General features: G+C 49.8%; 1 protein-coding gene across 2 annotated transcripts in view; it reads right to left on the bottom strand.

Moving 5' to 3' along the window:
* Positions 1 to 16072, bottom strand: part of LOC135199256 (uncharacterized) — a 155619-nt gene that overhangs the window by 98243 nt on the left and 41304 nt on the right. Inside the window, exon 2 of one of the 2 annotated variants that reach the window (XM_064227145.1) lies at positions 15614 to 15656. The exons of the other annotated variant lie outside the window; for it this stretch is intronic. The gene's annotated coding sequence lies outside the window, so the exon portion shown is untranslated. The remainder of the gene's footprint in view (positions 1 to 15613; positions 15657 to 16072) is intronic. 2 annotated transcript variants of the gene reach the window in all.

Below are 16072 nucleotides of genomic sequence, written 5' to 3'. Positions count from 1 at the left end.
CGACTGCGTCCCTCTGCCCACAGGTAGAGGGGGAGAAAAAGATGGGGAAGAGACGCCAGTCACACTCTCATTCACTCATCCATTCATGCAGTCACACCAGGATTCGATGCTGTTCTGTCCGCTCGGGTGCTGGGTAAGCTACACGTGTTGAGCAGCCACCACGGGTCCCAAGGAAAAAGTGTCCAAGAACCTGTGGGCAATATCCCGAAGGTAGAAGGAGGTGAAGGTGGTCTGGTTAGACCAGACCCCTGCCCTCAGGACCTGCGCCACGGAGAAGTTCTTGCGGAACACAAGGGAAGGACCAATACCTCTGACTTTGTGGGCTCTCAGACGAAGGGTACGGATGTCATCACTATCATCAGCTTCGTACGCCCTCCTGATTATCTCACGTAGCCAGAAAGAAAGAGTGTTCTTGGAAATCAGGTAGCCAGAAAGAAAGAGCGTTCTTGGATACTTCTTTCTTGGTCACCCCGGTGCTAACGATGAGGCGTCGACACTCAGGCCTGAGGTGCCGAGTTCTCTTCAGATAGCGCCGTAGCGCCCTCACAGGACAAAGCAGCATCTCATCCGTATCGTTGTCGGTGAAATCCATTAGGGAGGGGATTGTGAAAGACTCGAACTGATCGTCAGGGACCGAAGGATTCTGAGTCTTAGCTACGAAGTTCGGGACAAAATCAAGCGTCACAGATCCCCATCCCCTGGTATGTTTTACATCGAAGAAAAGACCATGAAGTTCTCCTACTCTCTTTGCCGATGCCAGGGCCAGCAAGAAGAGGGTCTTGAGGGTCAGATCCCTGTCTGACGACTCTCAGAGTGGCTCGAAGGGTCTTCGAGTCAGGCTCCTAAGGACAAGAGTCACATCCCACCCCGGGGGCCTGAGTTCCCTGGGTGGGCAAGACCTCTCAAAGCTCCTCAAAAGCAAGGAGATCTCAAGCGAGTCCGAGATATCCACTCCCCTCAGTTTCAGGACCAGGGCCAGGGCGGCTCTATATCCTTTGACTGTGGGAACAGAGAGGAGCTTGTCTCGGCGAAGAAAAACGAGGAAATCCGCTACCTGCTGAAGAGTGGCTCTGAGAGGAGATAGACCCCGTCTACAACACCAACCACAGAAGACAGCCCACTTTCCCTGGTACACTGCTGCAGAGGACTGTCTGATATACCCAGCTATCTCTGTTGCTGCTCTGTGAGAAAAGCCTCTCGCTCGCAAGAGATGGTGGATAACAGCCAGCCGTGAAGACGAAGGGACTGGACTGTCCGGTGGTACCGTTCTACGTGTGGCTGGACAAGAAGGTTGTGCCAAGGGGGAATCTCTCTCGGTGCTTCTGCAAGCAGAGCCAGCAGGTCCGGATACCAAATGGCCTGGGGCCATTTGGGAGCAACCAGGATCATCCTGAGATTCAGGGTGGCCAGCACTCAGCTGATCACCTAGCAAATCAGGCAGAATGGGGGAAAGGCGTAAGCGAAGAGGTTGTCCCACGGGTGTTGAAGAGCATCCTCTGCAGCTGCCCATGGGTCCGGCACGGCTGAAAAGAAAATCTGAAGTTTCCTGTTGTGCCGGGTGGCGAACAGATCCACGACTGGACGCCCCCACAGGATGAAGAGCCTTTCCACTACGTCTGAGTGTAGGGACCATTCGGTCCTTATTACCTGATCCTGACGGCTGAGCTTTTTCTGCTACTACATTCCTCTTGCCTGGGATGTAGCGGGCTGACAGCTCTACAGAGTGAGCCACAGCCCACTCGTGCACCTGCAGCGTTAACTGGTGCAACGGGAGGGACACTAGGCCACCCTGTTTGTTGACGTATGCCACTACCGTGGTGTTGTCGCACATCAACACCACCGAGTGTCCCATCAAGCGGTCCCGGAACTCTGGGAGAGCGAGGAACGCTGCCTTGAGCTCCAGGACATTGATGTGGGGGGGGGGGGGGGGGGGGGAGGAGTGCAGAGAGGTACTCCTCTTAGGTTCCTGTTGTCCAGCCACCAAGCTAGGTCTTGCCTCACCTCCTCCGTGAGGGACACGGGGAAGTACGGTGGGTCCTCTGCCTGTGACCAACTCTCCTTTAGTCTCCACTGAAGAGACAGCAGGTGAAGACGCCCGTGAGGGACTAACTTCTCGAGTGACGACAGGTGGCCGATCAAGACCTGCCACTGCTGAGCTGACTGTTCTGCCGAGACAGGAACCGGTCAGCTGCCTCCCTGAATCTGCTGATCCGTGAGTCCGCGGGGAAGACTCGCCCTGCTACCGTGTCGATCAGCATACCCAGGTACTTCATCCTCTGCTTGGGTTCGAGATCGGACTTCTCGAAGTTCACCACGATCCCCAGATTGCGGCAGAACTCGAGAAGTCGATCCCTGTTCCGTAGCAACTGCGAGCAGGAGCTCGCCAGGACTAACCAGTTGTCGAGATACCTCAAAAGACGTATCCCGGACAAGTGGGGCCAAGCAGACACCAGCGTGAACACTCGAGTGAACATCTGTGGGGCGGTTGAGAGACCAAAGCAAAGTGCCCTGAATTGGTACACCGTCCCGTCGAGGATGAAGCGGAGGTACTTCCTGGAGGATTGATGGATGAGTATCTGAAAATTTGCGTCCTTCAAATCCACTGAAAGCATGAAATCGTTCTCCCTGATAGAGTCGAGCACGGAACATGCCGTCTCCATCGTGAACCGAGACTGGCGAACGAATCGGTTCAGGAGAGAGAGATCTATCACCGGGCGCCAACCCCCGAAGATTTCTCCACCAGGAAAAGGCGGCTGTAGAAGCCCAGTGACCGATCCCTGACGATCTCCACAGCTCCCTTGCTCAGCATGGTCTTGACTTCCTGTCGAAGGGCTACGTCCTTTGATGTTCCCAGAACGTAGGTCTGAAGATGGACCGGGTCAGAGGTGAGGGGTGGCCGAGATTCGAAGGGTAGTAGATATCCCTCCCGAAGGACGTCTACTATCCAGGTCTCCGCACCGTAGCGCTGCCATGTTGCCCAATGGCTCGCCAGGCACCCCATCCCCTACTTCCGGCAGCAGGTGAGGGGGAACGCCGTCCCTAGCGTTTCCCACATCTTTTCGACTTCTTCCCTGCCCCTCCTCGTGGAAAGGAGGGCTGGGAGGGGGGCTGATGGCAACCTCCCTTGGCAGAAGTCGAAGGCAGAGTCTTTCCTCGGGGCTTAGACAAGGCAACCGTCTTAGCAACCGAGGAAGCGCTAACCAAGCTCTTGGGTTTGGCCGCAGTTGATCGAGGCTGCCCAGAAGCCTTTGATACTGCCTGGTGTACCAGACAGTCACTGTCATCAGTGCGGCGTCTTTCCACCGCAGCGTCCACCATCTCTCCTGGGAGGAACTGGTCCGTTGCGAAGGCCCAATGCCGCTTCACGCCCAGCCGCCCTGGACACTCAGGTAAGGACTGCGTCCCTAAGCCTAAGTACAAGGTTGGCCCACAGGTTTACCGTCTGGTGGGCGAGGTAGGAGATGGCCCTACCCCCAGACTGGCAAAGTCTCCCGAAAGCTGGGTCACCTACAGGAGTGATATTCCCAGAGGAGGCCGCGACCTTGGACACTGTGAGGGACCACAGGTCCAGCCAGGAGACTGCCTGGAAAGCCGCCATGGCGGTGGATTCCAAGGCAAGTGCCTCCTGCCGCGAGAACCACAGGTTCTCCGACAGGAGCTGCTGCAGAGACATCCCCAGAGTTAGCCTGGCTAGCTCCGGGTTAACCTGTTTTGGGCAGCATCGGATCCTCGGTAGAATTTCCTCTGTTGCAGTAGAGGAGAAGGAAGTAGCTTGGACGACCTGCCAGACCGTAGCGAACCGTCTTGTCCGGAGACGAGTGAGTCCACCTGGCCCAGCACTGAGTCGGCCAGCTCTGATCGCGGCAGACCCACTGTCGCTCTGGGTTCCTTTTTAGGCCCCCAGAACGACTCGAGCCGGGACGTGGGCTCAGAAGGTGGGAGCGGTGATCCTTCCCCGAGGTCGTTGTGCTGACAAATCAGCGCAATAACCTCGGCAAAGTTCCTCTGGATCTCTGGAGTGACGGCATCTTGAGGAGTAGGACCATCAAGCCCCTCCAGCAAGAACGACTCCCAAGCCCCTCCTCCTTCAGAAGGAGGAACAGCGACAGACCCCTCCCGGTCTCCTCCTGCCACTTGCGTGTACGACCTGGTCGGTCCGAGGACCGTGCCTGGCTCGTAGGGCATCGTGGCGGGACCATGAGGAGCGCGCCCCTCACGATCACTTCTTGTCGCCTCGCCCTTCCCGGTGTAGCCCGAGGAAGTTGAAGGGAACAGGAGAGGAAGACCTGACGCTCCCCCCTTGCTCACTGGCAGAACCGGTGGGCTTGGGGGGCTGCAGGCGATCACCAACCCGCAGTGGCGATCGAGCTGCAGGCCTGGTCGCGCGGCTCTCCAGGGGAGAGCGGCTGGACCGAGAACAGCAGCCCCGGTCCCGTGCGTCAGAGGGGCTGCTGCTGGTCCTCCTATCCGTCTGGTCCAGGTGGGAGCGGCGGTCAGGGGACCTGCAGAGACCACTGTCGCGGTGGGACCGGTGCCTGTCCTCACAGCTCGTCGAACCGCTGGGACCAGCCAAAGCTGGTTCCTGCGATCGAGGGGACTTCTTCCCAGCCGCAGCATGTGACCGGTCAGGGACCGGCACGTCAACCCTGGTAGCCAGCTGGTCGCTATGAGAGCGATCGCTGGCCTGGCAAGAGTCGCCTGAGCGGCTCTCGTCAGCCTTCCACTCCGTGCCTGGGTCCTGGCGCCGAGCGAACTCGGACGCCTGAGCCTTGGGTGCACGGTCGCCCGCAGGAGACCGTACACTCGGTACCTCTCGCAAACAAGAGGCTGAGCCGGACCCTGGTGTAGCGGCAGAGCCCCTAGCACCAGGCGAGGAAGTACCGGTGTTAGCCGGGTACCCCTCTGGTCCCCTTGCAGAAGGAGAGACAGGCCCCACTCCCGAAGGAGCAGGAGGACCAGCGGAAAAACCCTCCCGTCCCACCGGAGTGAGACAGGCCCTTAAAAGTTCCCGAGGGAGACTTCTTAGGGGGGAGGAGGCAGCCTTCTTCTTCTTCGGCTTGAAAGCCTTGGAAGTCGAAGGGGAAGAGGCGGTAGCAGGCGATGAAGAAGACGACAACGATACCTTCCTCTTCTCCTTCTTCTTCATCAGCTCCCTCAGGACAGACGTCAGGTCCTCCATCCAGGATGGAGCCGGGGCTGTTGCCGAAGCAAAGGGGCCCGGCTGCACCTGTCTGGAAGGACCTGCGACTGGGGCAGCAACACCACGGGCTGGAACGACGTCGGCAGGGGCAGGAACAGCAGGAGCGGCAGGTACGGCAGGTACGGCACGGCAGGAGACGGGGCAGAAGCCAGCGACATCCTGGGTACTGGCGGCAGGTCCAGGGCCGAGCTCTTTGGGCATCGGAAGTCAGGGGCTGGCAGCGCGAAGAACCCGGGAGGGGGAGGCACGTCTCTCCTCGGCATGGCAGCGATCGGGGCCTGCACAGCAGCTGTAGGAGTCACTGTCATCACGTGCGGGGTGTAGACCAGGTGAGGAGGGGCGGCGTACCCTGGGGTCGAGACAGTGGTGGTAGTAGTGATCACCGCTCCAGGGTGACCGGGACAGCACCAGCCAGATGATGGAGCAGCCCCTGGACGCTCGGCGTGCCCTGGAGACCCAGCGACACCCACACCTGGGCGAGGTCGTTGCCCGCAGCAGGAGCACCTGAGGAAGCAACAGTCGGGTGATTAGGAGGGGTTCCCCCTCGTGCCGGGGGGGGGGGGGGGGGGCACCCCGAGCAAACTGAAGACCCTGAATACAATTGAACGTCGGGGTATCTCGCGCCCTCTATGCTCGACAGATCGGGCAAAAAGGACCAAGAAACCCCCCCGAAGGGAAAGGTGCCATACGTGGGAGCTGAGCCGGGGGCAGGAAGCAAAACAACGTGTCTGTAACCAAAGGAATCGCTGGAGAGCTTTCCGACGCCTCCTTGGCAGGTTTACGCTTCTTCCTCCTACCCTCGTACAGCACCCACTGCACCTCCGACCAATTTATGCACACATTACAGGGCTCGGCCCGAGAGCATTCACGCCCCCAGCCCCGAGCAAAATACACAGGAGGATCCACAATAATAATGAATGTAATAAGAAAGTCACACGTACTTACAATAATCTTTCACTACACTGACAAACCAAGTTGAAGATAAACACAACCAAAGCATACAACGATGAAGCGGGCAGAGAGCAATGACGAACACGTCCTCCACCAACACGGCCGAAAGCAAAAGAGATTCTTCAAATCCCAGTCGCGCGGTGCGCACACTGTCGGACAAGCAGTTAACTACCGAACTCTCTTGTTCGAAGCTTACCACCGTTCCAGCTGCCGCTAGTTACCTTTCTATTGTAAAGAACCGATGGTTTGTATTACGTATCGGAACAACTGTGGTGTTTTGCCCTAATACTGACATGGACCTTGATCAAGTCACTAAATCTTGTGCTGAGTGCTTCACAAATAGTACGTATTCCTAAAGGTGTTAAACCATCTAGTTGCCCAGTGGCTCCATGTGGACTGATGTGGCCCATTAGAGGGTTTTTACTTCTCATTATTCTTGACTCCAAATCCAAGTTTCTGGATGTCCAGCTTCCAAGCACTTAACTTCATCTAAAACTGTACAGTTATTACGGAAAACCTTTTGTAGATTTGGTCTATTTGAACAGCTCGTATCAGACAATGGGCCCGGCTTTATCTCAAAAGATTTCAAATCATTCATGGATTCTAATAAAATCCGTCACACACTAAGTGCCCCTTATCACCCTTAGTCAAATGGCCTAGCCGAACGAGCTGTCCAGGTTTTCTAAAGATTGTTCATCAAATTCTCATCAAGTGATGCTAGTTTAAGATTAAGTAGACTGTTGTATCATTATGGATGTACGATACATTCTAGTACTGGACACTCACCAGCAGAATTGATGTTTGGCAGGGCATTTAGATCTGCAGTTGATCACTTGAGACCTCCCCTAGCTTGGCCAGATAAGGCTAAAAATGATATTTTAATGATAAAATAAGGTTTCACATATACTTACCAAACAATTACATTAGCTGTACGCTTTCTTACCTGGCAGTCGAAAATTCAAATTCCTGGCGGCGGTAGCAGCGCTGCCATCTTTTGTGTAGGTGATACAGATCCCGCCCACTATCGGGAATACCTGGTACTGCTGAGCTTTTAGACTTCAATTCGTTGAGCCGCAACGTCCATCTGTGGGGAGGAGGGCGGGCTCTGATTATGTAATTGTTTGGTAAGTATATGTGAAACCTTATTCTATCATTAAAATATCATTTTCACATAAGTGACTTACCAAACAATTACATTAGCTGACTCCACATTACCCGGAAGGTGGGTATATGGACAGCTTTCTGAATAAAAATAACAGTCATGTGCTCACATTATATATAGTCTGCAGAACCTTACCTTGTGAGAGAGCAGCTACAGGTAGATACTGCCTCTGGTCGGCGCTCTCATCACATGTAGGAGACGTGGCAGTAAAGACCAGGGTCGTCCCTACTAATGGTGGGATTTTTTGCAATCATGGAAGCTCACCGATGATTGACAAAAAACAATAATAGTTTGCCCTTGCCCTGGGCAAAAAGACCAGATAACACTACACAACACCATCACCTACACAAAACACCTCAAACTCAAGGCGAGGAGACAGTAGAGGGTAAACACTGGGTCCTCCTTTGCTTCCTCTCCCAACACCATTTTCCGCTACTGACACCTGAAGAACTTATACAAGGTGAAAGTCTCAGTTTTCTGGATTGGACAATTACCGTGTTAGCCAAAAAATTGAAGATTGCCAGTCTCTGGATGAGGATTCTCCTGCGGACTGCCTCAATCTGTTGTCCTGTGCAGACAGGGCAGCGAGGCACGGTTCAGTGGAATTGGCTGCCTTATTCCCTATGGGAGTACTCAAGAAAAGAGAACGGTGGTGCTCCTTCACATCTCTAGGAGTACCCACGAACCAAACATGGGCTTTGTTGTTCTCCCCCCTGCGTAAAACTCACCTATTTCCAGAAGAAACCATCAAGCATGTACTGTCGGACCTCGAGAACAAGTCCACCGATGATCTACCGTCTCAATCAGTGAGAAGACCTAAGGAACCTCGGGTGACAGTAGCCAAAACTTTACCTTTCCAAAAACACACCTTTCAAGGAGGTAAGTGGAGGTGCTAGCAGAGACAAAGACTAACCTACGAACCACCTCCAAGTCTACCAAGAGGCCTCTCTTTACAACAGATAAATGATCAAAAGGTCCTTCACCCACCCGTGGGGGCAAAACTCCACAGCTACTGGGAGGAATTGGGGTTGAAGAGGAGCAGAACAGCGGGTCATACAGATGCTTCGAGAAAGATATGTGATCCCTTTCACCGGATACACCACTGTCCAATACACCTGTCTGTTTGACAGCATACTCTACGGGATCAATAAGAGCTTTGGCTTAGCCAAAGACGTAGAAGAGCTCATCAGCCAAGAGGTCAGAGGAGGTAACAGACACTAACTCCCCAGGGTTTTACAACCGGCTTTTTGTAGTCCCCTAGGTATCAGGGGGATGGAGACCTGTTTTAGACGTAAGGGCTTTGAACATCCTCGTCCAGAAGATGAAAATTCCGAATGGGAACCAGTCTATCAGCAATGTCAGTCATCCAACCGGGCGACTGGATGGTATCTCTCGACCTGAAGAATGCATACTTCCATGTCCCCATTCATCAGAACTCCAGAAAATTCCTGAGTTTCGTCTTCAAGAGGAGTCTTCCAGCCCAGAGCCCTCTGCTTCGGTCTGCCACACACCTCAAGTATTTACTCGGATTCTCGCTCCTCTGGGAAAATGGCTGCCCTTGATGAGGATCAACACCGCCTTTTACTAAGGTGACTGGCTCCTGCGAGCCGGATCCAGTCGTCCATGTGTGAAGGACTTGTAGAAGACGCTTACTTTGACACAACAATTGGGTATTTTAAAAACCAATGAGAAGTCCCAATTGATTCCTACTCAGAGGATTCTCTCTAGCTTTTCAGGTTTTTCTCTCCCTGAAGATGATAGAATCCTGCGTGTCGCCAGTCCAACAGTTTCTGGTTCACCCATCCTGCTCAGCTCTCGAATGGATGAGCCTAGTCAGGACCCTGACTTCACTGGAGAGTTTGTTAAGTCAGGACGCCTACACATGAGGCCGCTCCAGATTTTCTTGAAAACAAATTGGTCCCGGAAGACACAGTCTGACTCACTAGTTTTCCCCCTGATGGAACAGATAATGGTAGATCTTCGTTGGTGGCTCTCGAGGGAAAGATTACAAGGAATTCCCCTAGTTGTGTCAAACCCCGACCTGCCGTTCTTCTCAGATGCCTCAGCCAGCGGATAGGGAGCCCCTCCTAGGAGCCAAGAGAGTATCAGGTCTGTGGACAGAATGAGAAAATCCCTTACACAACAATGGAAAGGAATTGAAGGCCATCCTTTAGGAGTACAAGCGTTCGACCTTTAGACACCGGAGAAAACATAGCAGACTACTCGGCCAACACCACAGCATTGTCATATGTGCGGAAGCAGGGAGGGACCCACTCGTTCTATCTCAGCAAGATAGCCGAAGTTCTCTTCACCTGGACGAACGAGAAGAGAATCACCCTTCTTCCAAGATTGCATAAGGGAGACTCATGAACGTGATTGCAACTGAACTGAGTCGGGTAAATCAGAAAAGACTGAACAGTGTGCATGTCAGGACCTCTGGAAGCTTTGGGGATGACCATCGATAGATCTGTTCGCCACATTAAGGAACAATCGCCTTCCCATTTTCTGTTCTCTGATTCCAGAACCACTAGTGTGGAGAACAGATGCGATGCTGCTAGATTGGACAGGACTGGGCGTTTACGCTTTTCCTCCCTTCGGGATGATAAGAGAGGTCTTGAACAAGCTTCAATCACACCAGAATGTGACAATGACTCTAGTAGCGCCATTCTGGCCCAGGAAAGAGTGGTTCCCAGACCTTTTCAATCTGCTGGTGGATTTCCCCAGACTATTTCCACAAAATCCATCGCTTCTCAGATAACACCATTTCAACCGATATCACAAAGGGTTGTCCGCTCTGGCCCTGACAGGATTCAGACTGTTAGGAACCTGTTCAGGGCAAAAGGGTATCCGCGAAGGGCGTCAGAAGCTATTGCTAGCTGCAGAAGAAGCTCTTCTGCCAAGCTCTACCAGTCACCTATAACAGAGATTGCGGAATTTCGTTATTCTGAGGGACACCAAGAAGTTACATCAGTTTCCAAGCAAAGAGGCCTCGACAATCGTCTTTAGTTCCTCCAAGATTCCAAGCATGAAGAAGTGGAATGGAATTGGATGTAGTTTAAGGTGGCTTAAGGTCCCCAATTTGAACCATTGAAAACGTCAACCATGAGACACTCAACTAGGAAGACACTATTCCTAGTCGCCTTAGCCACAGCGAGCAGAGTAAGTGAGAGTCCACAAGGCCGGAGAAGTCTCCTTAGGAGGAGGTAGAAACGCCCAAAGAAGGAACTTCTGTCACATAAAACCTGTAGTTTTATTTGCCACTTCGACTGAGGGAAGGCGAACGAAGCCTTGCCTGACTCCCTCTTCTTAGCAAACCACTCTTCTCTTCTTTCAGTGTTTTCTTCAAGGACTGGTTTCGGTAATCTCGAAGGCGTTGATCTCCTACCTTCCAAACATCGACGGATTGGGAAGAAGGCGAAGCTGATTAAAATAAAAAAAACAAAGTCCGGATACGTCTGCAACAGGAACCTTAACAGACTACAATAAGCAGAAGAGGTCTTTGAATCCTGGTCTTGGATTTCCTCTTCCGACATGTCGGCCGACACCTCGTCTTCCTCTTCCGTCTGGCTCGTTGTCTTCTACAAAAAGACCATCAATTCTTGAAGCTGATAATAAATGGGTCCAAAGCGGAAGCCTCTAGCAAGGGTTTGGCCTTCGAATCATCCTTAGGCGAAGCCGAAGTCATGACTCTTCTTCGAAAATGAACGACTGCGAGTTGAAAACCACATGAGACGTAAGAGGCGAGCGAGTCGAAACAGATCGAGACTAATGAGGTGAACGAGTCGAAAATCCTATCGACACACAACCAGGGTTGCCGTTTGAGGAATTTTGTCTATAAGTGTGACTTTCTGGTGACATCTGGCAACTCCTCGTGGCTTTTCCGACCACAGGCTACGGTACTGAATAATGAAATTCTTCATTTGCCTTTTTATAGAAAAAACGGTACCACTGCACACAACGAATCCAATGATGCGAGTCAGTCTCACAAGTGTGCGAATGTAACGCACCTGAATGTCTGACTCCGTCCGAAGATATGGTATCCGAAGAGGACTGACGATCCTCCACAAAATTCTGGTCCGGATTCGTGGCTGTCGTATGGCTCTTCTTCGAACACGAACGACTGGGAGTCGAAACAACACGAGACGTATGACGGTATGAGGCGAACGAGTCGAAGCAGCTCAAGGCAAATGAGGCGAACGAGTCGAAGCAGCTCAAGGCGAATGAGGCGAACGAGTCGAATCAGCTCGAGGTGAATGAGGCGAACGAGTCGAAGCAGCTCAAGGCGAATGAGGCGAACGAGTCGAAGCAGCTCATGGCGAATGAGGCGAACGAGTCGAAGCAGCTCAAGGCGAATGAGGCGAACGAGTCGAAAAAGCTCGAGACGAATGAGGAGAACGAGTCAAAAAACCTATCTACACACTAGCAGGGTTGTCGTTTTGAGGAATTTGGTATGTAAGTGTGGCTATCTGGTGACACCTGGCAACTCCTCGTGGCTTTTCCGACCACAGGCTACGGCACTGAATAATGAAATTCTTCAATTGCCTTAATGTAGAAAAAATGGTACCACTGCACACAACGAATCCAACGATGCGAGTCAGTCTCACAACTCACAAGTGTGCGAATGTAACGCACCTGAATGTCTGACTCCGTCCAAAGATACGCTAACCGAAGAGGACTGACGATCCTCCCCGAAAATCTGGACCGGAGTCGTGGCTGTCGTATGCTTCTTCTTCAAAAACGAATGACTGGGAGTCGAAACAACACGAGACGTATGAGGAGTCAAGCAAGTGCACGAGCACTCTTAACAGGCGGCGACATCCCTCTCGTACGCTGAGCATGTCTCTTCAAAGGACGCGACACTAAATCACTACACACTTTTCTCCTCGACACAGGCGACTGCACTTCCGAGTCGGACGACAACTGCACGTCACTGACATCTACGCCTTTACAGCGGCGTTTCCCGGGCACTCGTGAGTGCCCGGGAAACTCTGTCAGTCGACGGAGTCGGCGACTGACCGTGGGCAAACTCCCCCAGTCTCCCTTCGACCTCCGGTATGTCTTCTCCCAGGAGCTGGGGAGTATGACAGTGACCTTCATCTAGAACAGGGGGAACGGACAGCCGCCTCCTTGGACACGACACTGACACTGACACTTGGCCTAACACTGGCCTTATCACTTGACTCTTTACGAACGCACCTCTAACATGGAAATGGTGTTGGGATCGGAAACATGGGATGCCTGGCCTGGATTAAATGGTACTGAAGTTGGAGGACTATCAAAAAGTGAAATATTAGATAAAAATGGAGAAGATAGTGACGGTTTGCTCGCCTCTAAAGGCACGGAAGTTGTCTCTACTCTAGTTTTACTAAACGCTCTAAGCGCTGTTTCCTTCTCCTATCTTTGTCCATTTTATCCAAATGGGCTTCAAAAGTCTTCCAACCTTGTTCATCTAAACTACGGCACTCATCACAAGTTAATTCCTTGCTACACCACTGACCCCTACATTGATACATTTGGAGTTTGGATCGTAACATAGTTTAGCTAATCTAGTTTTGCAGTCACTGCTGCAAAACCTAACTGAAGAAGAACTAGCATCAGGCATCTTCGTAATAACTTGTTAATGACTAGGCAGCTAACTGATGAAGCAAAAAAGCCAACCAAGAAATTGTACATCACCAAAAAGAAAAAATCCACAATGGCGATGAAAGTCGACTGCAACACAAACCACCGGTGTTACCCCTTGGCCGGCAGACAACGAATTGAAGTCTAAAAGCTCAGCAGTACCAGGTATTCCCGATAGTGGGCGGGATCTGTATCACCTACACAAAAGATGGCAGCGCTGCTACCGCCGCCAAGAATTTGAATTTTCGACTGCCAGGTAAGAAAGCGTACAGCTAATGCAATTGTTTGGTAAGTCACTTATGTGGAAAATCTGAAAGTCCAAATTTCTGGTGGGTGATGCGATTTTCTTTAAAAATTTTGGCGTTGGAGCAGAGTGGCTGCCTGGTAGTGTGGCTGAAGTAATCAATGCTAGAAATTTCAAGGTAAAATTAGCCAGTTCTGACAATGTGATTTGCAAGAGACATATCTCACAAATGTTTTATAGACAGATTCCTGCCCCCCCCCCCCCCCCCCCCCCCCACCCCCCCCCCCCCCCCCCCCCCCAGCAGATAGTACTGGTGCCATTAATGATGATAAGAAAGTGCCTGTCTTAAGTCCGTGGTTACCACCACCTGCAGTCTCTAGTATTGTGCCTACTGACCAAAATGTTTCCCCTAAGAATATTCCAGTGACTTCCATTAAGGACCCATTGAGGACACCAACAACGCTGGTTTGTGTCCTCATACTGAGATTGCCACGTCACCATCGAGTCCAAGTGATCTTGATTTATGTACTTCTTGCATTCCTAAAAATACACCACAAAAGGTAACCAGGTCAGGTCGCACATCTAGGCCCCCATTACGATTGGATTTATAACTTCATATTGACGAAGGGTAAAACTTTTGTTTTCTCTCTCATTTGATAGTCCAGTGTTATTGTTCCCATATTCTGTTATGATGATTCCATAATATATGTTATTTTTTTTTGTCATTTTTGTTGGAAGGAGAAATGTTACAACCCTAATATAGAGATACATTACTATTTTTCTACTTTGTAATGCTGGTGGGATCTGGTCAAAAAGAGGGAGGCATGTAAACAAGATCCGAAAAGGGCAGCCAGGATCAGGATAGTAACACTATGCCTAAGTAATATGTTATACCACCTGTAACGGAGTGAAGGGACAATAAAGCTAAGAGTACTTTACACAAAGTGTGTATTTAATCCACCTTAAGCCTGCAAAAGTGTTAAGTTATGACACCAACAATGTTGGGGGACTTAGGGAATTTGGGGTTTTGGGTGGTGGACAACACACATACACAAAGTGGTCACATTTGTGTTTCGGTAGAGGCCGAGGGATATGCCGCCTTCAGGGAGGGAGCGGCTAAGGGGAGGTGGGTGCACAAGGTATGAGTTGGTATAAGGGGAGGGTGGTTGGTTGTTAGGTAGAGAGCTGGACATAAACAACAGTATCACAAGACTACTACTTTATCATTAAAAGCAATAAAACTGTAAGAAAAATCAATTTCCAAGGTAAAAACAGCTTTTCAGGCACAAAACCATCACTTAGAATTACCACCAAGGTTAATTGTGCACTTCACAAGTTACGTGGATGGGGGTTGTAGAATGACGTCACTGATGACGTCACTAACTAAAGTCGTTTAGAGAACTCGTAGTAACTTTGGACCTAAGTAACGCTTTATCACAGACCAAATACGAATTTACTAAATACAAAAAATTCTTTGACGACACTACACCAAAACATAATATAAAACTCTGTAATCACCAAGAATAAGGTTTGAACAATGACTAAATCAGAACTGTACTTACCTTTAACCCTGAACTCACGAGTCTTCATTTCATTGGACAGGAAGGGGGACGGAGAGTTGGAAACGCACAATGTTCGTAACGACAGAATAAGACAAAAAATGTCCAATACCATAACCGGAAATATACGGTAAGAGAAGTACTATCACAATTAATGGTGAAAGTTCAGTTATTCTGAGAATGTGAAGATACGGGTGTGAACACTTTGAATACTTCTTGTTAAGTAATATGAAAATGTAATTTGGGTATCTGCAGTGCATGGATGATAAGGTCTCTGATTGGTCGGAAGGATTGTGGGGTGTGAATGGCGTCACTGATGGGGGGGGGGGGGGGGGATGATTTCACATTATGTGGAAACTGACGCTGTATTTTAAGAAAGAAAAAAAAATGTGCAATACTGAGTAAAAAAAAAAAAATAAAAATAAAAATGAAAAACATGAACAGGGTCTTGTAATGGATGGACAATACAGGAAATCAGAGGCCAGTTGAGGGGGTAATGTGAACTCTACAAGTAGTAACATAGTTTCTTTTATAACTAACTATGAAACATTGTGTATTATTACAAAAAGAAATAATATTGCAATGAAATGTTACAGCAGGGACACATCTATTTTACATAATAGTTATGAATGCATACACACATATAAAAATATATATTATGAATAAGGAATGAAATGTTATCAAGATTCAAGAATATTCATTATTATTATTATCATCATTGTTTATTTCTGTAAATGACAGTAGTATTTGTATATTGGACCTGCCTTTGAAAATAAAAAGGAACCATAAAATAAAGTTTATCATACAACCTTGAGTCAGGTAACATAAAGGTTAGCATAGTAACCTAACCAACCTAACCTAGTAGAACGTGTTACCTGGCCAAGGGAGCTTCGCCGCCCCCCCCACCCCCGGACCACCCTTAAAGGAAGAGAAATATAAACATCAGCATAGTAAAGGAAGACAAACATGTAGGTTAGCATACTAATCAAACTAACCTAACCTAATAGAATGTGTTACCTGATCGGGGAGGGGGGGGGAGCCCCTTTAAAAGAAATGTAAAATAAAGGTTATTATACTATCCTAACATGTCTAACCTAGGACAAAAACCTTCACGTAATACAGACGGTAATTTACCAAGATAGAAAAGTTTGAAAATGTGTGAAATGAAATATAATATGAATGTAAATGTTCTAATAATAAGGTAAAAAGTGAACTAATAAACTGTTATGGGTAAGCAATGCATTCTAAAATGATGAATGAAAATAGACAGACATGAATAATGGAAGGAGAAAGGAGTGACTTCTGTAAATTGAAATGTTTGTAAATCAAAAAAA

Source organism: Macrobrachium nipponense, chromosome 25 (genome assembly GCF_015104395.2).
Source record: "Macrobrachium nipponense isolate FS-2020 chromosome 25, ASM1510439v2, whole genome shotgun sequence".
Lineage (NCBI taxonomy): Eukaryota > Metazoa > Arthropoda > Malacostraca > Decapoda > Palaemonidae > Macrobrachium > Macrobrachium nipponense.
This window is presented reverse-complemented; position numbering and strand designations above follow the sequence as displayed.